Raw genomic sequence first — 23,182 nt, forward strand, 5'->3', positions numbered from 1 at the left:
ATGCATTTTTATTACTCTTTTGCCTTGCCTTGGATACGGTTGTTTGCTGGTGTTGGACTTTGCCTGTCTTGACTACGATCTGTTTTAATAAATCTTGCCTTTGGCTCTATACCTTCATTGTCACGCCCTGTCTATTAAACTTATATTGAATATATTTTATTATTTTACATATACAATTTTAACCTCTTAATAATCCTTTCTTCTTTCCTTTATTTATTCAAGGACTTGTGAAAAACCTTACAAAACAAATCAGGCATCAAGTCAAAAGCTCCAAACATATAATAATAATAATAATAATAACAACAAAAGAACAAGTTCATAAAAAAATTCCAGAGGTACATTTTCCAAGTATCTGTAAGCCTACTTTACCGGAGTAGTTTTGTTTTGAGTAAGTTTTACATCTACTTCACTAAATTCCAAAGAAGATCATGCTTTTTAATCCACTACATTTCATAAATTGTATCTTTACTCCTTGTTTTAAATTAAGAAATCATCACATACTCCCGAGACGCAAAAGTGTCTGAACAAACGTCTAAGGTTACGTATATAACCCTGGTTCCTCGAAGGAACGAGACGCTGTGTCGAGAACAATTGAGCAACGCCCCCAGCGTGACGTCTCTGAATCATGTGTGAAATCAGTCCAATGGATGGGCGAGACGTCATAGGCGGTTGTCGTCAGAGACCAGGAAGCATAAAAGCCGGAGAGGCACAGCCGTCACCAGCCTCAAAGGATGAAGCAAGCGCTGGCCAGAGATGCCAAGAACCAAGGCTTCCTCCACATATCATATCTAGTAGGCAGCACTGTGTGACCTTGATCATGCGAAGTGGGTTTCCCCTCGGGGAGAACCCCTTGGTCTTGAGCCACCACTGTAGGGGTCTCATGTACAGCAGGCCAATAGGTATCACGTTGGACGCAGCTGCCATCAGACCGAGCAGTTTTTGAAACCGCTTGACAGTGAGTGACTGGCCTTTTCTCACGACTGCGGCGAGGATTGACTCAATCCGAGCAGATGACATGCGTGTCTGCATCGTGGTCGAATCCCACACCACGCCCAGATAAGTGGTTCTCTGTACTGAACCACTCAGCACCGCTACGTTTCTGGGCAGTAACTGGGCGTGGTGCTCGCGGGAGACCGCTGCGCCCTGTAACTCCGGCAGGGTTGGCAGAACGATCTCCTGAGGGCACTGAGGCGAGACGGACACCATGTAATGCGGTGTAACCCGGTGCACCAGAGAGGGGACTGCCCTCTTAAGCCCTGAGCCAGTGGCGTCAGGGCTTATTGGCCGAAGACCTCTTAGCCTTAAGTACGGTCCACAGATCCGGCTTAGACTTAGAAGCCCCTGACCCAGAGAGTCGTCTGGACCCATGGCTCCACTTAGCTGGAGGAGCACGTGAGACACTCTGTTTTTGTGCCTCCCTGTATGAGGAGCTGGTACTCGGTGGAGGCTGCCCCCGCCCGGCAGTTCTTTTGGTAGAACCATACATCTGCAAGAATATTATCCTTGAAAATACTGTACATAGGACACTGTACACTGTTCAGTAATTTAACACTCTCTTCCAACAGCTTCACCAACATGGCCAGGGAGTGTTCATGATGCAAGGGTACTCCGGAATTCCCATGTGTACTCACTCGCAGAGAGAGGGGAGCTTTTTCCACCAGTGAGTAATCTAGTAATAGTGATTTATAACGTATACAATGTCTTCCCTTATGGGGAAGTCGTGGTCTAATGGTTAGAGGGTTGGACTCCCAATCGAAGGGTTGTGAGTTCTAGTCTCGGGCCGGATGGAATTGTGGGTGGGGGTAGTGCACGAACAGCTCTCTCTCCACCTTCAATACCACGACTTAGGTGTCCTTGAGCAAGGCATCGAACCCCTAACTGCTCCCCGGGCGCCGCAGCATAAATGGCTGCCCACTGCTCCGGGTGTGTGCTCACAGTGTGTGTGTGTGTGTGTGTGTGTGTGTGTGTGTGTGTGTGTGTGTGCATTCTGGATGGGTTAAATGCAGAGCACAAATTCTGAGTATGGGTCACCATACTTGGCTGAATGTCACTTCACTTTCACTTTAATTATTTTGCTTTTTTTGTGCTTTTAAATCTTAAGGAGACTGAGGAGATAATGGGCGTTCAATTGCCAATCATGCTGCTCGATGACCCGGCTTATCCCCTTCGAAGCTGGCTGTTGAAAGGATATTGTGACACAGGGACCCTGACAGCTGAGCAGAAGTACTTCAATGAGCACCACAGCAGAGCCAGGATGACTGCGGAGTGTGCGCTTTTGGCCGACTGAAGGGCTGGTGGAGGTGCCTTGCTAAACGGCTTGTTGTGGACGTTTCCCTCGTCCCCACCATAATCAGTGCATGTTGCACACTCCACAATGTGAAACGTGTGTGAAATGCATGGGGAGAATTATGAAGAGGCTGGTGGAACTGTTCCTCATGTTGAGAGATGGGCTGAAGGAAGGGGATTTGTAGATGTGCAGCCATCAAGAGTCAGAGAAGCACTGACTCAGCTTTTTCTTAGCCAACGTTGAGCCACAAACTGGGCTGTCACAATAACTACAATATCATTCAACATTTTGTACTTTTTGACCTCAATGTTTATCTGTACATATATTTGTTAGTTAGTTTCTGTGTCATTACAAGGTATTCAATATTTTAATAGCTCAATATATTGAAATCTGTTTTAAAAATCTTGCATTGACTTGTATTGTGTGTAAAATAAATTAAAGTTGAACTTCATCATTTTAAAAGCCATTCTATGAGATGTTTCATGTGTAGTTTTTAAGTGAGTTGCTTTGCATTTAGTGTTAGATGTATAAAAAAATGAATTAAATGAAAATAAATTTTATTTAGGCCTACTCTAGGATTGCATGGGATCGCACAATTGACACAAATACAATGAAATAACCTCAGGAAATGAATGACTTTATTTAAACATTGTAACTCAAATTATCCAACAAATCACAGTTCAGGAAAATAATTTCACAGGACAATCACAAGTTTAAAAGAAAAAAAAAAAAAACATTTCTGTAATATTTACTGTAATATGGACCTGTTATCTTGACAGGCCTAACCACAAATTAGTTATTTGTTTAGTTTTGTGCTCCTTTGCTGAATTGTTACCATAGCTGCAATACGTTATTACATAACATTTTCAATACTGCCATTGCGGATTCCTTTTTATTAAGAGAAAACAGTGTGGCTATAATAGTGCAAACAAATACAATGCAACATATTCAGTTTTCCATCAACAAATCAAAATAACCTTGCATATCAATTACCTTCACACTTCAACCTGAACATTGTGCAAAACTGCATCATTAACTGGCATTAATGTTTTAGAACCATTCATAAAATTGTAAAGTGGGTTTCATCATCTTTAGACTGGAAAGGTGGCTGATGATCCTCGTTGTTAAAAGCCTGTTTATCCTGAGTATTTGCCGGTGCCTGAAAAAAGGACTGAGTGAGATGAGTATGTGGATGAGTATTATTGAACGGCAGTGGTTGATTTAAATCTTGAAAAAAGGACAGGGGCTGGGTGGGAGATGGAGAGGAAGCCACAGGAAACCATGTGGAATGATGAGTAGGAGGAGTTGTAAATCTGAGAGGGGTGAATTGGTGCTTGGTAGAAAGGTGGCTGTGGAGGCTGGATAGATCTCTCCATAAGCTGAGATATCATGGCGAACATTTTACGATCATGCTCATGCTGAGCTGCTTGCATCTTCAACAAAAGATCTGTGTCGTCATCTTTAAGGGCACTGGTATTCTTGTCAGCAAACACCTCCAGCGTTGCCTCCATCTTTGATTTTCTTGTTCTGCCCTTGGCAGCAATAGCTGTAAAAAAATAAAAAAAAAATAAAAAGGAGCTGCCCAACAGTTCTAGTGGCTGAACGCTGGGCTTATCCCTCAAAATGTGGTCCAGCTCTTCGTAAAATGGACAGGTGATACGTTGACGGCCACTTCGTTTGTTCCAGTCTTTAACCTCGGATTTGGCTCGGAGGCTTTTTATTTTTCGCTGGCATTGGAGCCAGGATCGTCTGTAAAAAATGCTCCGCCATTTCGCTGGAAACTTTTTCCACCCGGTTCCGATAAGAGCCCTCGAGTTGGGCCTGAATAGAGCTGTCACCCCAAATATGAATCAAATCTGTGACCTCGCTTCCCTTCCATTGACTGGACTCAGCAGCATCGTCCGCCATGGTTGCCGTTTATCCTCTCGTTCCCGCCTACTTCAATGCAGAATTATGACGTTTGTAGCGTATCAATGACGTACGGATCGGATACATGTGGCCTGGCTGTTCAGACGGAGGTCACATTTCAAAAGATCGGATAAGTATCGGATTCAGGACCATATACCCAAGTGGCCTGGGTCACATTTTAAAAGATCAAATCTGTGTCATTCAGACTGTCATGAAAAGATCAGATACAGGTCGAATAGGGCAAAAAAATCGGAATTGGGTCATTTCAGCCTGCAGTGTGAACATAGCCCATGATCACAAGATCTTTTGATTGACTTTACCCCACCTAGAAGAAAATAACTACACTGAAATTCCTTATAACTTCTTGTCTCCATAGAACGTCCTTATGTCAGAGAATGGCACAGCCTTTTACAGAAGTAGATGCACCAAAATGAAATCAAAAAAATCCTCTTAAGGAATGTCAGTCCATTCATTAACTCCATATTATATATGTAACCCACAAATTTGACTATCATGTTTCTAATCACTTTTTAATAACTATTGAATAGCTTAAGGATTCATATTCATGTTTAATATGTGTGTATTTGAATCTTCTTGCCAGAAACGTTTCTGAGCATCAATTATTTGTCAAATGTATCATATTCTTGTTATAGGAATCATGTCCAAAATTATACCCTGCAAGAGCGGAAAAATTCAGACCACATGATTGAGGAGATGACATATGATTTATTTATGGGGGTGGAGAAACATCGCAACACCCCAACCAAAGACAATATCTAACTGGTCAAGACAACATTTGAGGTTTGGCCAAAAGGCCAGTTTAAATACTCAGGAAACCATCAAAGTTTGCTTTTAGCTTTTGCTTTTAGTCATGCCGGCTCTTAGCTTCTGTCAAGGAATGCACACAAACAGGTAGATCCAAACGCAGTGTTTATTAGGGTAATCCAAAATCATCAATCCAGCCAGGCCAAGGTCAAAATCCAGGTAAGCAGTCCAAAACAAGAAACACAAACATAAGCCAGGAAACACGAAATAACAGGGTTACAATAAATGAAGACTCCATAACAATGACAGAAACAACCAGGGTATAAATAGGCAGGTGCAAACAATGTAAGTGGGAACAGCTGCGTGCAATTAACAGTGATGAGTCCAGACAAAGGTTTGTGGGAAATGCAGTTCCTGAAGTGGGGTGACGATATGGGGAAGTGAGACCTCTAATGTACACCCAGGGATACATGAACCAGACACTGTGACACTACCCCCCCCCCCCAAAGGAGCAGCTTCCAGATGATCCTCTGAAAAGAAAAAAAAAAAAAAAAAAAAAGAGTCCAGGAGGGAGGTGGAATGGTTGAGAATCGGGGGAGGGATGGTGGGGGGGAACAGGGACAGGAAGTGATGGCTTAACAGGTAGCCAGGGTAGATCAGACAGTTCAGGGGTCCAGGGCAGATCAGAAAGTTTAGGGGGTCAGGGCAGTGCCGACAGAGCAGGAATCCAGGGTGGAGCAGGTGGAACTGGAGCCAACCGGGGCGCAGCAGGCAGAACTGGAGCCCACCGGGGCAGTGCAGGCGGAACTGGAGCCCACCAAGGCAGAGCAGAGAACCTCCACAGTCGAGCAGATGGGAAAGAAGCACACCAGGGTGGAGCAGAAGGCCAACATAGCTGAGCAGACAGGACAGGGGCCCACCAGGGTGGAGCAGAGGACCACCACATCCGAGCAGATGAGACAGAAACCCACCAGGGAGGAGCAGAGGACCACCACAGTGGAGTTGATAGAACAGGAGAGCAAGTCTGGTCAGGTAGGACTGAAACAGAGAACATGAACTGGTTAATGGCGGCCTCCGTGGCCGTTGATGAGATGGTAGATGGCCTCCATGGCCATGACAGGGCAGGTGGTGAGTTCATAGATGGATACTACTGATGCCTCAAAAGGTTCTGCAGCAGTTGCCGCCACCTCTGGAGGTTCCACAGCAGTAAGAGTCTCCTTGACAGCAGTACAACAGGCTGAGAGAACATTAGTGGGTGCAACAGACAGGATGTGACGAGGCCTTGGATGATCTGTTGTGGCATGACGAAGCTCCGGAAGATCCACTGAGATGCGAAGAAGCCCTGGAAGAATGGCAGTGATCTGACTGTGCTCATAATGATCAACAGTGAATTTACCTTGTTCACGGAGATTAACGGTAACTTGACTTTGTTCACAAAGATCAACGGTGACTTGACTTTGCTCATGGGGATCAACCGTGACTTGACTTGACCCATGAAGTTTAACTGTGGTTTCAATTGACTCATGGGTGTTAATGGTGACTTGACCTGACTCTGGATGGTCAATGGTGACTTGACTTGACTCTAGGAAACAACGGGGATCTGATCAATGGGGACCTGACTTGACTCTGGGAAATCAATGGGGACCTGATCAAGAGGACCTGACTTGACTCTGGGAAATCAACGGAGACCTGATCAATGGGGTCCTGACTTGACTCTGGGAAATCAAAGGGGACCTGACTTGACTCTGGAAGGTCGACTGGGACATGATTTGACTCCGGAAAGTCGACGGGGACCTGACTTGGCTCTGGAAAGTCGACGGGGACGTGACTTGGCTCTGAAAGACCGACGGGGAACTGACTTGACTCTGGAAAGTCAACGGGAACTGACTTGACTCTGAAAGACCGACGGGGAACTGACTTTACCCTGAAAAACTGACGGGGAACAGACTTGACTCTGAAAAACCAATGGGGAACTGACTTGACTCTGGAAGATAACTGTGGCTGCCATCTTGTGCAGTGGCTCTGGGTTGGCTGCCATCTTGTGCAGTGGCGCTGGGCTGGCGGCCATCTTGTCTGGAGACACAGGTGTAGAGTCGACCATCGTGTCTGGAGAGACGGATGTGGCTGATGTATCCTGTTGACTACGATGGTGTATGTATCTGGTGAGGCCCCAAAAGTCCAGGATTTCATGCCCCTTCATCTCCCATTGAGGCAAAGGGTCATCAAGGCAGTGATTAAACAAGTCCTACAACGCCTCATCGTTATACTCCAGCCCTACTGCCATGATCCAAAACACTTGAGTCAGACCACCCACTTCACACCCCCTTTGACGAAGGGTGGTAAAATTTAGGAGTCTCCCCCTCTGCTCCTCCATGGTGGCTGGGGAACGGATTGGAAATCCCACACCGCTGGATCTGGGCATGATGGAGTCCTTCTGTCACAGAACACACACAAACAGGTAGATCTAAACACAGTGTTTATTTGGGTCATCCAAAATCATAAATCCAGCCCGGAAAAGGTCAAAACCCAGGTAAGCAGTACAAAACAAGAAACACGAACATAAGCCAGGGAACACGAAATAACAGGATGACATTAAACAAGGACTCCATAACAATGACAGAAACAACCAGGGTATAAATAGGCAGGTGCAAACAACGTAAGTGGGAACAGCTGTGTTCAATTAACAGTGATGAATCCAGACAAAGGCCTGTGGGAAATGCAGTTCCTGAAGTGGGGTGACGATATGGGAAAGTGAGACCTCTAGTGGACACCCAGGGACAGGTGCGCAGATGGCACTAGGGACTTGGGGGACATGATCCCCCCAGATTCATAGTAACCAGATCCGTCCCCCTCACTGTCTCAATGAAAGGCTATATTGGTAAACAGAGGATTAATCTGAGTTTCTGCTATATACATTAGTCTAAGTAGTGCCGACCCGAGCCACCGCTCCTTAAACGAGTAATAAACGATTTTTGAAACACGCTTTTGACCGCAGTGTCTGATACAGTCCCAAAACACACTTGTAGCCAATCAGTGGTAAGGGGGCGTGTTTTGTCCTGATAGCGAGAAGAGAGCACTTTATTTGAGTGCAGAGGATGCATATTATTATAACATTTAGTCATTTAGCAGATGCTTTTATTCAAAATTAGCATATTAGCAGATCGACTACAGATTGAGAGAGATGGTGGATAAAAAGAGGGTTTACAATCAGGCAAGAGGTAGGACCTGAGTAAATATCGGTGCAGCTTTCCAGCAGTGGAGTGAAACTCAAGGATTGGGAAGGGCTTAAATCAGATGCAGAGGTTTCTTTGTTTCTTTTTGATAGGTGAGTATCGTTGATTTTGCGTTGTTTCACACAACTTATGCATGTTGGCTTTTATTTGAATATGTTTGTATGCCATCTTTGCTTGTTTCCGCAATTGTCGTTGCCATGACGATTTAAAAATAGGGGTGAGGCACAGTGGCCAAGAGAGCTCAACTTCACAAAACACATTCAAATATAAAAAGCACCAGCAAATTAAGAAAATATCTTCATCAGTTTGAGAGCACACATGCTGCAAATGCTCACAACACAAACAAATACAGAAACGAGCTGCAAATACTCAACACAATAAATAAATAAATTAATTAATTAATTTCAATAGTAAAACCATAGGCTTTGGTAAGTTTTTGTAAGGTAAGTTGTAAAAGTAAGTTAGCTAGCTTACATAACCTTTCAAAGTTACAGTAATTGTGTATTTAGTAATATCCACACAAAAAAGTTAAGGAATGGCATGAACAGGATTGTTAAAATAAACAAAGATCTTTTCAGAGCAAACATTGATAAATCATGTCCAGCCATATTTGTCACTTTACGGTTCCCTTAAATATTTCCAACGTGGTCTGTGTTTTTGCAGCATATTTCTTTATTTGTTTGTATTGTGAGTATTTGCAGCACGTGTTGTCAAACTGATGAAGATGTTTTCATAATTTGCAGGTCTTGTCATTTGCAGCACGTTTGTTTTGGTGCTAAAGAATCGGGTCAGGGGAGACGCAGACAAGCACAGTAATAATCGAACCGTTACTTTGTAGCCACCTTCTCACTACACGCTGTTCTGTTGTCAAACACACGACGATAGTGCTGCCACTGATGTTTACATTCCCTGTGTGTGTATTGCGATGACTCCTGACCACGAGGTCCTACGAGGAGCTGGTAGCTACCTCAATTGTGCCTGTAGCGGTAACGATACTGATCATATACAGATGCATCTCAAAATATTTGATTGTCATGGAACAGTTCTTTATTTTTGTAACTTAATTCAAAAAGCAAGCTTTCTTATATTCTAGATTCATTGCACACAAACTGAAATATTTCAAGAGATTTTTTGTTTTAATTCTGATAGTGACTTACAGCTTAGAAAAATTAAAAGTAGGAAACTTTTAAAGAAAATTTTAAATCCAAAGTAGGTTTAATTATGCACTCAGTACTTGGTTGGGGCTTCAGTGTGGCATGGCATGAAGGCAATCAGTCTGTGGCACTGCTGAGGCATTACTAAAGCCCAGGTTGCTTTGATAGTGGCCTTTAGCTCCTCTGTATTGTTTGTCAGATGTTAGTTATCTTCCTCTTCACAATACCCCATAGATTCTCTGTGAGGTTCATGTCAAGTGAGTTAGCTGGCCAATCAAGCACAGTAGTATCATGGTCATCAAACAGTGAAGTGGTTTTGGCACTGTGGGCAGGTGCTAATGTCCTGCATGAAGAGGAAATCAGCATCTCCATAAAGCTTTTCAGCAGATGGAAGATGGAAGTGCTCACAAAAATCTCCTGGTAGATGGCTGCATTGACTCTGGACTTGATAAAACACAATGGAGAAACACCAGCAGACATCACAGCACCCAAATCATCTCTGACTTCAGAAACCTCACACTGGACTTTGGATTCTGTGACTCTCCTGTCTTCCTCTAGACTCCAGACCTTGATTTCCAAATGAAATAAAAATTAAATTTACTTTCATCTGAAAAGAGGACTGTGGACCACTGAGGTTGGACACCTGCATTGCATTAGCAATCGTTAGCCTGTCATTAGCGTTTTCATTCGTACCTATAGCTGTTTTCTTTTCTCCTCCTCTCTCTTGCTACTGTCTCTCACTCATATGTGATAAATGCAGGGAAAAAGTTAGGCTGACAGAAAAGTTTTCAGAATTAGAGACACGCATCCAAACTTTAATTGAGGACAGTAAGAATGTTACGGCTCTAGATACAGCTTTGGATGCGTCTAGCTGAGGGATTTCTGTACATTGTTCAGCAACAGAGCCCCTGCAGCAGGGCAACTGGGTGATGTCGAGGGTCAAAACACTGCTCTTCTGTTCCGATCAAAACATTAAACAGGTTCTCCCCACTCAGTGATACACCCAATGAGAAACCTGAGGGAAAATGCTCAAGTAATTGGCGATTCTATTGTACGGAACATGAATATATAGACACCAGCCACCATAGTCAAATGTTTACCAAGAGCCAGAGCGCCTGACATCTTGGCAAACTTAAAAGTGCTGGCTAATGCTAAACGTAAATACAGTAAGATTGTTATTCACCCCGGCGCAAATGATGTTCGACTGATGTTCGTCGTAGATCACTAAAAACAACATTAAAGAGGTGTGTGAACTTGCAAGCACGATGTCATACACTGTAATATGCCTGGTCCCCTCCCTGCTTACCGTGGTGAAGAGATGTGTAGCAGATTGTCATCACTCAATGGCTGGATGTCTAAGTGGTGCCCGCAGAATAACATAGGTTTCATAGACAACTGGACAAGCTTTTGGGGCAGACCTGACCTGTTGAAAAGAGATGGTCTTCTTCCCTCCTGGGGTGTCGCCACTCTTTTCTCTAGAAATATGGCAAATAGTCTTAGAGTTTATACTTGACTAACTGGGGCCCAGGTCAGGAAGCAGACAGACTGGCTAAACTGACCGTCTGCTAGCTGCCTCATGTCACAGAGTCCAGTTAATTCTCAGCACATAGAGACTCTTTCACCTAGATATCACACTGTAGAGACTGTGTTTGTTCCCCGAACTAGAAAGTACAAAAAACGTAGGTTCAACAAACAAAAAACAGATACGGATAAACAAATGATACAGCTTGGCTTACTGAATATCAGATCCCTTTCTATGAAAACAGGTTTTGTAAATAATATGATTAATGATCATAATCTAGATGTGCTCTGTTTGACAGAAACCTGGCTAAAACCTAATGATTAAATTATTTTAGAGTTTGGTGATTTTACATCCGAGTTTACTTCTGGCTGCAGATAAAGTTTTATTAGTTGTTGATTTTTATATCCATGTTGATAATGAAAAAGATGCATTGGGATCAGCATTTATAGACATTCTGAACTCTGGGTTTAGACAACACGTTTCAGGACCTACTCATTGTCGAAATCATACTCTAGATTTAATACTGTCACATGGAATTGATGTTGATAGTGTTGAAATTATGCAGCCAAGTGATGATATTGGAGATCATTATTTAGTTTTGTGCAAACTTCATGTAGCCAAAACTGTAAATTCTACTTCTTGTTACAAGTATGGTAGAACTAGGGGTGGGCGATATCTCGAAGTTTAAAATATATTGAGATATTTTTTAAACATGATATAGATTTTGACATATCGTATATATTGATATATTGTTTATATTTGATTCTGATTCTGCCACTTTGCTTGTTTGCCTTCTCTGTGCTGTGCTCGCCCCCGTTCGCTCGCCCCTCACCTCCTTGCTTTTGTTCCCCCTCCCCTCGCGTGTACAGAACTAGTCTAAAACAAAGTCTCAAAAAAAAAAGGACAACTGGCTCCATTATATGGAGATTCTTCGGTTTTAAGGTGTCGGGCAAACACCAGGCAGATAGGTCATAAAAACTGAATTTACAGTTTAACGCGGAATGTCATAGAATTTGTAAAATTTTGAATGAATTAATCAAAAGTAGGTCATTGCACTTACATCAAATCACGATATGGACTAATATCTGCGAATACAGTATTAACCCGGTAAAGTCTATTTAAATATGAATCCTGCATGTTCTGCATGTCTGTGTTAATGAATGGCGCATAAGCGCATCTTCATTCATTAAACACACGGAAGAGCGCGTGACGCTTGCAGTGATTTCAGCTTCTGTCGTCTCACTAAAGAGACAGAACTGTAAAGGTAAACCCGTCAAAATAAAAGTATTTGCCAGAAACCTATTACTACTGTTCAGCAGAATACTACTACTACTACTACTATTAAAATTAAACGAACATAATTTTTTTAAGGAATAATCACACAACATTTCTTCCATGTTTTAGTAGTAAATCCCCTTTGTTTACCAAAAAAATAAGTTTATAAAAGTTAAAGTTAATTTTAAATAATTATAAAAAAAATCTGAAGGTAAAAAAAACATTAAACATTTAAAATAAGGCTATTTTAAGAGTTTTTTTTTTTTTTTTTTTTTTTACTAATGAAGTTGATTTTATGCATATAAATAATTACACATTATAAAACAGAGAATTAGGTAACAAAAACATATGGTGAAGAAAAAAATTAAATGTTTCATAGGGCCCTAAACATGTAATATTTGGCATATTTGTTTTTGCAGTAGTTTTTGGGGGGGTTATTTTTCCTGTAAAGCTATTGAGATATATATTGTATATCGAGATATAGCAAAATATATTGAGATATATGTTTTGCTCCATATCGCCCAGCCCATCACTTCTACCACAAAAAAAAACTGCTTTGTAAGTAATTTTCCTGATGTATCCAAATTCCTTAGCATATCCAAAACCTCAGAACAACTTGATGATGTTAAAAAAATATGGTCTCTCTCTTTTCTAGCATTTTAAATACAATTGCTCCTTTACGCTTAAGGAAGGTTAAGGAAACCAGTCTGACACCATGGTATAATGAGCATACTTGCACCCTAAAGAGAGCAGCCCGAAAAATGGAGAGCAGCTGGAGGAAAACAAAACTAGAGGTATTTCGTATTGCTTATCCTACAAAGTAACTTATCCTACAGAAAATGATTAAAAACTGCTAGATCCGATTACTTTTCTTCTCTTTTAGAGGAAAACAAACATAACCCCAGGTATTTATTCAATACACTGGCTAAATTAACGAAAAATAAAGCCTCAACAAGTGTTGACATTTCCCAACATCACAGCAGTAATGACTTTATGAACTACTTTACTTCTAAAATCGATACTATTAGAGATAAAATTGTAACCATTCAGCCGTCAGCTAAAGTATCACATCAGACAGTGCATTATAGATATCAATTCGTAGCAGTGAATGAAGAGGTATCATATCATATCATATGGTGTTCCTGTAGCTCAACTGGTAGAGCACTGCGCTAGCAAGTGCAAGGTTGGGGGTTCGATTCCCCGGGAGCACATGATATGTAAAAAAATTGATAGCCTGAATATACTGTAAGTCGCTTTGGATAAATGCATAAATTTAATTTAATTTTTAATTTAATTTTAAATTTAAGTGCAGTATGGAGTACATCAAGGCTCAGTACTAGGGCTGCTACTCTTCACACTTTATATGTTACCCTTGGGAGATATCATCAGGAAACATGGTGTTAGCTTTCACTGTTATGCTGATGATACTCAGCTCTATATTTCTTTGTGGCCCGTTGAAACACACCAATTTGAAAAACAAATGGAATGCATAGTGTCACGGTTGGTAAACCGTGATCTCTGGGTTTTTCACCATGTGGGTGAAGTCTGTGTGTTACGCGTCAGCACTGATTGTTTCTTGTGGGTGTCTCCGCTAATTGTCTCATGTCTCATGTTCTGCTCTCTTTGTTGTTTCTTCGTTGGATGTTCTTGTCTCCCCCGAACCCTGTCCACTCATCTCATCTCACCGTTGGATTCATCACTTACCTCTCGGCTTGCTTCCCTGCAGTTCCTGTGTCACCCTCTCCTGCTGCCAACTTATCACCGCACTTCGGATCCTCCACTCACCTGCATCTTCTCTGACTGTGTATCCCCGGCCAAGTATCACCTGTGTTTCTGTCTTCATGTACTGTGCCCTTCATTATATTAAATATCTATTAACTCGCACTTGCTTCCTGCCACTCCTTTCACCAGTCGTTACAGAATGCTCTGACCAAACATGGAAGCAGCGAGCACCACTTCACTCTCTGACTTCATCCACCACAGCTTCAACCGCATTGATCAGCAGCAGGAGAGTATCGCAAACACTGGATCTGCGATCCAAGCGCTGGGGACACAGGTGTCCGAGCTCACCCAGCAGATCCATCAGCTGACTTCTCCCGCTCCGCCACCCGCTAGGTCTCCCATGACCACTTCCGACCAGAGCTGCGACTTCCGGCGCCAGAGAGTTACTCCGGTGAGCCTGACTTTTGCAGAATTTACATTAACAAGTGTTCCATGTACTTGGCTTTACAACCCCGCACCTTCGTGATGGAAGAATCCAAGGTCGCGTTTGCTCTCACTTTGCTTTCTGGCAGGGCCGCCTTATGGGGGATGGCAGTGTGGGAGAACCATCATCATTGTTGCGCCTTGACACTGTCCTTGCACATCACCTGAACCTTCCTGTCCTACCCATGTCTCGTCCTATCCATGTCACTCACACCAATGAACCCATAACTCTGCTCACCTCAGGAAAACCACACTGAAACCTTATCCTTTTACCTCATGGACTCCCCTGTCTCTCCCATTGTTTTAGGTCATCCCTGGTTGGTTAAACACAATCCACGAGTGGATTGGTGTTCGAACACCGTCACTTTGTGGAGTGAAAGTTGTCATGAGTATTGTCTGGTTTCTGTTTGTCCTGTTGTGCCTGTTTCTGTCTTTCAGGAGGAGACCATGGTTTTATAAAATGTGCCTGCAGAGTACTTGGACCTGAAGGAGGTGTTCAGCAAGTCCTGCGCTGCTTCTCTTCCTCTGCATCGTCCCTATGACTGTACCATAGACTTAGTTCCAAGTAAGTCTCCGCCTAAGGGCAAGCTTTACTCTCTTTCTATTCCGGAGAGGGAGGCCATGGAGAAATACATTTCTGATTCCTTGGCATCGAGGTTCATCCGCCCTTCCTCTTCTCCAGCAGGGGTGGGATTCTTTTTTGTGGGTAAGAAGGATGGTTCTCTGCGACCTTGTATTGACTACCGAGAGTTGAACAACATCACGATAAAGAATACCTATCCTTTGCCGTTGATGTCTTCAGCTTTCAAGAGGTTACAGGGAGCATCCATATTCACAAAACTGGATTTACACAATGCTAATCATTTGGTCCACACCAGGAAGGGGGATGAGTGGAAAACCACCTTTAACACCCCTAGAGGGCACTTTGAATATTTGGTGATGCTGTTCGGGCTCTCCAACTCGCCAGGGGTTTTCCAAGCACTCGTTAATGACGTGTTGAGAGACATGGTAGATCAGTTTATATATGTTTACCTGGATGACATACTGATTTTTTCTTAATCTCTCCAGGAACATGTGCAACACGTCAGACGAGTGCTCCAGAGATTACTTGAGAATGGTCTTTTTGTCAAGGCGGAGAAATGTGTATTCCATGCACAGTCTCTTCCATTCCTAGGGTATATCGTCTCGTCCGAGAGAATACATATGGATCCTGACAAGGTTAACCCTCTGGAGTCTAAGGGTATTTTTGGGGCCTTGAGAAGTTTTGTCATGCCCTGACATTTGTGCTTTTTTCAGTTTCTTATAAATATCTAAATGGGTAAAGTCTAATATCACTGTAATCAGCACAAACTGGGCTATAATAATATGTGAAACCCATGCATGTACATGATTGTATTTTTGAGAAAAAAAAATGTTATGCATGGTTAGTGAAAAACTAAAAATGTTAAATCACTTGAATAAGGGAATAAAACACATACATAAAATTGGTTGCCGGAAAAGTTGAGAACTGGAGCTTGTAGCCTAGAATTTTTCTTTCTGAATGATGTGAAAATCATCTTGTTTACTCACTCACAGAAAACAATATATTGATTTAAATTTTCTAAAACACTTTTTGTTGGTAAAAGTCATATGCGAGTAGGCGTCAACTATCATGAATATCATTGTGATTTACACCTGAGAAGACAAAGGCCTGCATAATGAGCAGCATAATGAGCCTCTCATTCAACTGTGCCACTGTGAGGGAGGACTTACAAGAAAGAGAACAAAATAAAAGTATATAATTTTATGTTTGTAGTTTATTAAGAATATATTTAATTATCCCACAACATAATTTAATATCCACTTGGGGGAGCAGTTAAACAGTTTATTAGGAACAATCAAAGCTGACTTTCAAATTTTTTGGCATCCTTTCTCTAGTCACACAATCCTTCAGAAATCCTTTTAACAATCTTATTTTCTACCAAATAAACCCCATTTATTATCATCATCATTATTATTATTATTATTATTATTAATGTTGAAAAGAGCTGATAATATTTTTCAGGTTTTTTTAGGGGGAATAAATCGAAAGAACTGCATTGTTTTTACATTTGTTAGAGTTATCTCTATTTGTCACATTTATATTATTTACATCAAGCTTTTGAATGGTATAGTATTGTATATTGTTATTGAAACTTCATAATGTTTCACTTGATTATACATTTAGTCAGGAATTATAGTTTGGAAAAAGTATTTGGAAAAAGTCTAACTAGTAAAATGTTTACACGTTATGTGAAAACTAGTACAAATAAATAAAGAGAGACTTACTCTGTTTATGATCTCTGCTGAATAAAGTGCTTCATTCTTTTTTCTGAGGAAATCCATTTCTCAAATCCTCAACCACATCACATCTTTTTGGGGTGAATTATGTCTTAGTCCTCTCATCGCGAAGCAAACAGTAAAATAAAATAAAAACTTGAAGAATAGTCTGGCTGCTTTTTCTTCTGTGTGGGCGTATTCAAGCCGCGCGCTTCAGTTTGAATCTGAATAGCGCGTTCAGCGCGGGGGCGTGGTCACATTAGATATAATGAGCGGAGATATGAAAAACAGACATTGCGTTGTTTTCATATGGATTACTTTATCTCAGAATATTTGTTTTCGGCAGCACTTGTTTAGTTTAAAAGTAGACATTCCAGGCTTTCTATAGATATCTCTCTCATGTCTCTTCGTTGAGTATTCACGGAGTTACAGTTCATTTTAATGAAATGTTTGTACATGACGATCAGCGGAGACAAAGACTGTAGACAGCGCACCTTGTTTGTTATCTTTATTTTATAAGTGCACAAAGGTTTTTTGTTATTATGTCTGTATCCAAAAAAAACTAGACCCTTTACAGATTCGATTGATGTATTGCTCTTATCTGTACGATTAAAACTGAGAGTGTAATTTAAGTTCTTTTAGGGGTTATCAGGTGAAAATGACTCAAAACGCATATATGCGTTAATCGACTCGAAAGGGTTAAGGCTGTGATAGATTGGCCTAGTCCAGATTCCCGTAAGGCCCTACAGCGGTTTCTGGGGTTTGCCAATTTTTATCGACGTTTGTTTCGTAATTTAAGTCCGTGAGACTCTGCTTCCAGATGAGGGAGCACACTAAGGCCAAGGCCAATTGCCACCGGTCAAAGCCTCCCGTATACGTCGTGGGTCAAAAGGTGTGGCTTTCAACATTCCGCTCCGCTCCGTTTCTAATAAATTAGCTCCCAAATTTATTGGCCATTTCCTGTCACCAAGATCATTAGTTCGGTGACAGTACGACAGTAATGTTTCAAGCAACAACAACAAAACAATTGAACAAAAAACAGATAAATACCAAAAGTAGCCATTGTTTATATTTAAACATGTATCCAAATCCAAATGTAATTAAATGAATTTATGTATGATTTATGTGCAAATTATGTACTGAGATTTAACTACTATAGTAGCTGATAGCACATGCACATCTCTGAGACGTCTATTTGATGTCTGCATTTACATCTACAAGATGTATTTTTTTAATTCAGTTCAATTCAATTTTATTTGTATAGCGCTTTTTACGATACAAATCATTACAAAGCAACTTTACAGAAAATTATGTTTTTACAGTATTTAGTAGTAGCTTATAAGTGGTGACTGTCAGTTTGTGTGCATATGACAGGATTTTTCAGAAACATTAATTCAAGGCGTAGTAAGCCAGACGATGAACCAACCAAATTTTTGTAGCCAATTGTATGGAGAATTTTTGGGTATAATATGTGACAATTTACTTTATTTTGGTATACTCTGCACATCTCTGAGACGTCTATTTGATGTCTGCATTTACATCTACAAGATGTATTTTTTTAATTCAGTTCAATTCAATTGTATTTGTATAGCGCTTTTTACGATACAAATCATTACAAAGCAACTTTACAGAAAATTATGTTTTTACAGTATTTAGTAGTAGCTTATAAGTGGTGACTGTCAGTTTGTGTGCATATGACAGGATTTTTCAGAAACATTAATTCAAGGCGTAGTAAGCCAGACGATGAACCAACCAAATTTTTGTAGCCCATTGTATGGAGAATTTTTGGGTATAATATGTGACAATTTACATGTTGTGTTATGCACTTTCAAATTTTTTTCTATTTGCATATTTAAACTACAATTTGTATTTGTTCGTTAAGGTGCAGGAGGACGCGGAGGAGAGCTTGGTTCTTTTTTGCACTTTATTTACTGTACCAATATGTTTAATTGGCCTTTGAATGTAGCTTTAAAAAAAAAAAAAAACTGAAAAGCACTGACAGAGCCCATCGATCTAATGTCATTGATGAGTGCTCCAAATGCAAACAACAATCAGGCAGCAATTGACAGTGCTCTGATCCAGTAGCATACAGCATACAGGCATAGTCAGTTTGACAGGTCTCTAGCCCAATTATGTTGGGGCATCTAATGGGGGCGGCAGTCATATTTCAGGGTGACCATGCCCCTCAGGGCCGTGCACAGACATTTTGAGGGGCAGTGGCCCAAACCAAAAAAGGGCCACAAGGAGGGTGGTTGCTTGTTGATACAAATGTTCCATTTGTTACAAATATAAAATTAGAAGATAGCACACTCTGTAATAACTGACTTTATTGTATATGTTTTGATAAGAGTGGGCTCTCCCTCACTCTCTGAGTCTGATTTGGCCTCATCTTCAAAGGAAGTAGGGGAAGGTGGGGTAAGTTGAAACAGTGGGTAAGTTGACCCACCCCCTGTATCTTGACAACTGTACAATTTTACTGTCATTTGACCATGTATTTTGGAACCACCCATAATTTCTGCCAGACTTTTAAAAGGAGAAACACGGGGGAATGGAAGGCACCACGACAGTAGCCAGTGTTTGAAAATTACTGTGATCTGGGTGGGAATTGTGCTATTTATATAACTACAACTTGGGAGTTGTGCTATTTATATAACTTATTTATATAATTTTGTCTAGTTCCCTTATGAATGTTATTGGCATGACTTCCAAATACAATATGAAATGGCATACTTGTTCTGCAGATCTTTGCACTAGTGTTATATGTAACTGTTTTCTTAGCGCTGATAATGTTTCTGACAGATAATATTATGATGTGTTTTTTTGTGTGTGTTTGTGTTCTCTTTCCCGAATGTGGTATCCTGTCAGCAATAGCATTTCTGTGGGCTCTTTTGATTACTATCAGTTTAAGTTCTGTCAGTGTTGCCAGATATTTCTATGAAAACAAATAAAAAATAAATAAATATAAATAAATTTTTCCACCTGTAGTCACTAATGGCCAACAAACTTTCTCTTTTTTTATTCTGTTTTTAGGAAGACTACAACTTTGGTGTTCAACATATTGTTTCAGAAATGAAAACAATTAAATATTGAAATTTAAACTTAATTTGGTTGATTTTATGTTGTTAAAGATAACTTTAAGAAAAGAAATATGACTGTCTGTAAAAGGAAATTATGAATTAGTTTTTAAATTATTATTTATTTTACATTGGTTTGAATTAAATTTGGTCAGATGGTCGTTTTACACCTAGATGGTGCATTTTAGCCACGGACTCGACTTGTGTCAACTTACCACAAACCAGGGGCAAACTGAGCCATGGGAACACATTTTTATGAGTCATATTTTTAGAACCCTTTGTCAAAGATACATTCTGATAATTTGAAATGATGTTTGGATATGATACTTTCTTTATACTTTTGCATAATTTTCCCATATCTTGAGGAGCAAAATAATAAAAAGTGGCAAATCTTACCCCACTCTTCCCTATAAGTATTAGACATTTAATTTAATATTTTACAACATAAATCTATATTATTTATGTCACGGCCCAGGCCTCTGTGGCTCTCTCCCGACGGCCACCAGAGGGCACCTTCACCTGAGTACTAACATCCTCATGGACTACATTACCCATCTGCCCCGTACCTCGGACTAATTACCACCAAGTGTTCCTCATTCCACACTCTATATAAGCTGAAGCCAAACACTCACTCAGTGTAAAGTCTTGTTTAGCCTATCTAGCATTTCTGAGCGTTTATCCTTGCCTGATTATCTGTGTTTTACCTTGGACTGTTCTTATTCTGCCGATTCTCTGCCGCCTGCCCTACTGAACCTCTGCTTTGTTCCACCTGCCCTGATTGAAGCCAGGTAACCGATCTCGATTCTGATTGTCTTTGATATCCCTGATGCTGTTTTCTGACCTCTGCCCGGTACTTCTACGTTTTCTAAATAAACAATCAATCAATCACCTTTATTTATATAGTGCTTTAAACAAAATACATTGCGCCAAAGCACTGAACAACATTCATTTGGAAAACAGTGTCTCAATAATGCAAAATGATAGTTAAAGGCAGTTCATCATTGAATTCATTGATGTCATCTCTGTTCAGTTGAAATAGTGTCTGTTTTAATTTGCAATCAAGTCAACGATATCGCTGTAGATGAAGTGACCCCAACTAAGCAAGCCAGAGGCGACAGCGGCAAGGAACCGAAACTCCATCGGTGACAGAATGGAGAAAAAAACCTTGGGAGAAACCAGGCTCAGTTGGGGGGCCAGTTCTCCTCTGACCAGACGAAACCAGTAGTTCAATTCCAGGCTGCAGCAAAGTCAGATTGTGCAGAAGAATCATCTGTTTCCTGTGGTCTTGTCCTGGTGCTCCTCTGAGACAAGGTCTTTACAGGGGATCTGTATCTGGGGCTCTAGTTGTCCTGGTCTCCGCTGTCTTTCAGGGCAGTAGAGGTCCTTTCTAGGTGCTGATCCACCATCTGGTCTGGATACGTACTGGATCCGGGTGACTGCAGTGACCCTCTGATCTGGACACAGACTGGATCTGGTGGCCACGGTGACCTCGGAACAAGAGAGAAACAGACAAATATTAGCGTAGATGCCATTCTTCTAATGATGTAGAAAGTACGGTGTTATGTGAAGTGTTCCGGTTCCAGTTTACCTAATTAATGCAGCCTAAAAATCCTTTAACGGATTTGGATATTAAAAGCATATTAGTATGTTATGTGTATGCCAGGTTAAAGAGATGGGTCTTTAATCTAGATTTAAACTGCAAGAGTGTGTCTGCCTCCCGAACAATGTTAGGTAGGTTATTCCAGAGTTTAGGCGCCAAATAGGAAAAGGATCTGCCGCCCACAGTTGATTTTGATATTCTAGGTATTATCAAATTGCCTGAGTTTTGAGAACGTAGCGGACGTAGAGGAGTATAATGTAAAAGGAGCTCATTCAAATACTGAGGTGCTAAACCATTCAGGGCTTTATAAGTAATAAGCAATATTTTGCACGTCCTGATTTTGCCAAGTCCTATGTGTTCCTAGGTCAACATATTTTGTTGACCCTGGAACAACATTTTACTCCAAAAATATATTCTTAACCATATCCCTACAACTAATCCTAACCTTAACCATGAGTAATCCCTAAAATCAGAGGAAATGATAGATGAATGACACTGATGTACAAGCACCAAACACTGATTTTAAGCATAAACTTCACAAAATCTATAAACTGGTTCTTCAAATCTGATTGGTTAATCACAATGTTGTTCCAGGGTCAACAACGATGTTGTCCCAGGAACATGTCTCACTTGGTAAAATCAGGTTAGGCGCAATATTTTAAAATCTATACGATGTTTGATAGGGAGCCAGTGCAGTGTGGACAGGACCGGGCTAATATGGTCATACTTCCTGGTTCTAGTAAGAACTCTTGCTGCTGCATTTTGGACTAGCTGTAGTTTGTTTACCAAGCGTGCAGAACAACCACCCAATAAAGCATTACAGTAGTCTAACCTTGAAGTCATAAATGCATGGATTAACATTTCTGCATTTGACATTGAGAGCATAGGCCGTAATTTAGATATATTTTTGAGATGGAAAAATGCAGTTTTACAAATGCTAGAAACGTTAACACCTCTGTTTTTTCTGAATTTAGCAGTAAGAAATTACTCGTCATCCAATTTTTTATATCGACTATGCATTCCATTAGTTTTTCAAATTGGTGTGTTTCACCGGGCTGCGAGGAAATATAGAGCTGCGTATCATCAGCATAACAGTGAAAGCTAACACCATGTTTCCTGACGATATCTCCCAAGGGTAACATATAAAGCGTGAAGAGTAGCGGCCCTAGAACTGAGCCTTGAGGTACTCCATACTGCACTTGTGATCGATATGATACATCTTCATTCACTGCTACGAACTGATGGCGGTCATATAAGTACGATTTAAACCATGCTAATGCACTTCCACTGATGCCAACAAAGTGTTCAAGTCTATGCAAAAGAATGTTGTGGTCAATTGTGTCAAACGCAGCACTAAGATCCAATAAAACTAATAGAGAGATAAACCCACGATCAGATGATAAGAGCAGATCATTTGTAACTCTAAGGAGAGCAGTTTCAGTACTATGATACGGTCTAAATCCTGACTGGAAATCCTCACATATACCATTTTTCTCTAAGAAGGAATATAATTGTGAGGATACCACCTTTTCTAGTATCTTGGACAGAAAAGGGAGATTCGAGATTGGTCTATAATTAACTAGTTCTCTGGGGTCAAGTTGTGGCTTTTTTATGAGAGGCTTAATAACAGCCAGTTTGAAGGTTTTGGGGACATGTCCTAATAACAATGAGGAATTAATAATAGTCAGAAGAGGACCTATGACTTCTGGAAGCACCTCTTTTAAGAGCTTAGATGGTATAGGGTCTAACATACATGTTGTAAGTTTAGATGATTTAACAAGTTTATACAATTCTTCCTCTCCTATAGTAGAGAATGAGTGGAACTGTTCCTCAGGGGGTCTATAGTGCACTGTCTGATGCG

Source organism: Carassius gibelio, chromosome B9 (assembly GCF_023724105.1).
Source record: "Carassius gibelio isolate Cgi1373 ecotype wild population from Czech Republic chromosome B9, carGib1.2-hapl.c, whole genome shotgun sequence".
Lineage (NCBI taxonomy): Eukaryota > Metazoa > Chordata > Actinopteri > Cypriniformes > Cyprinidae > Carassius > Carassius gibelio.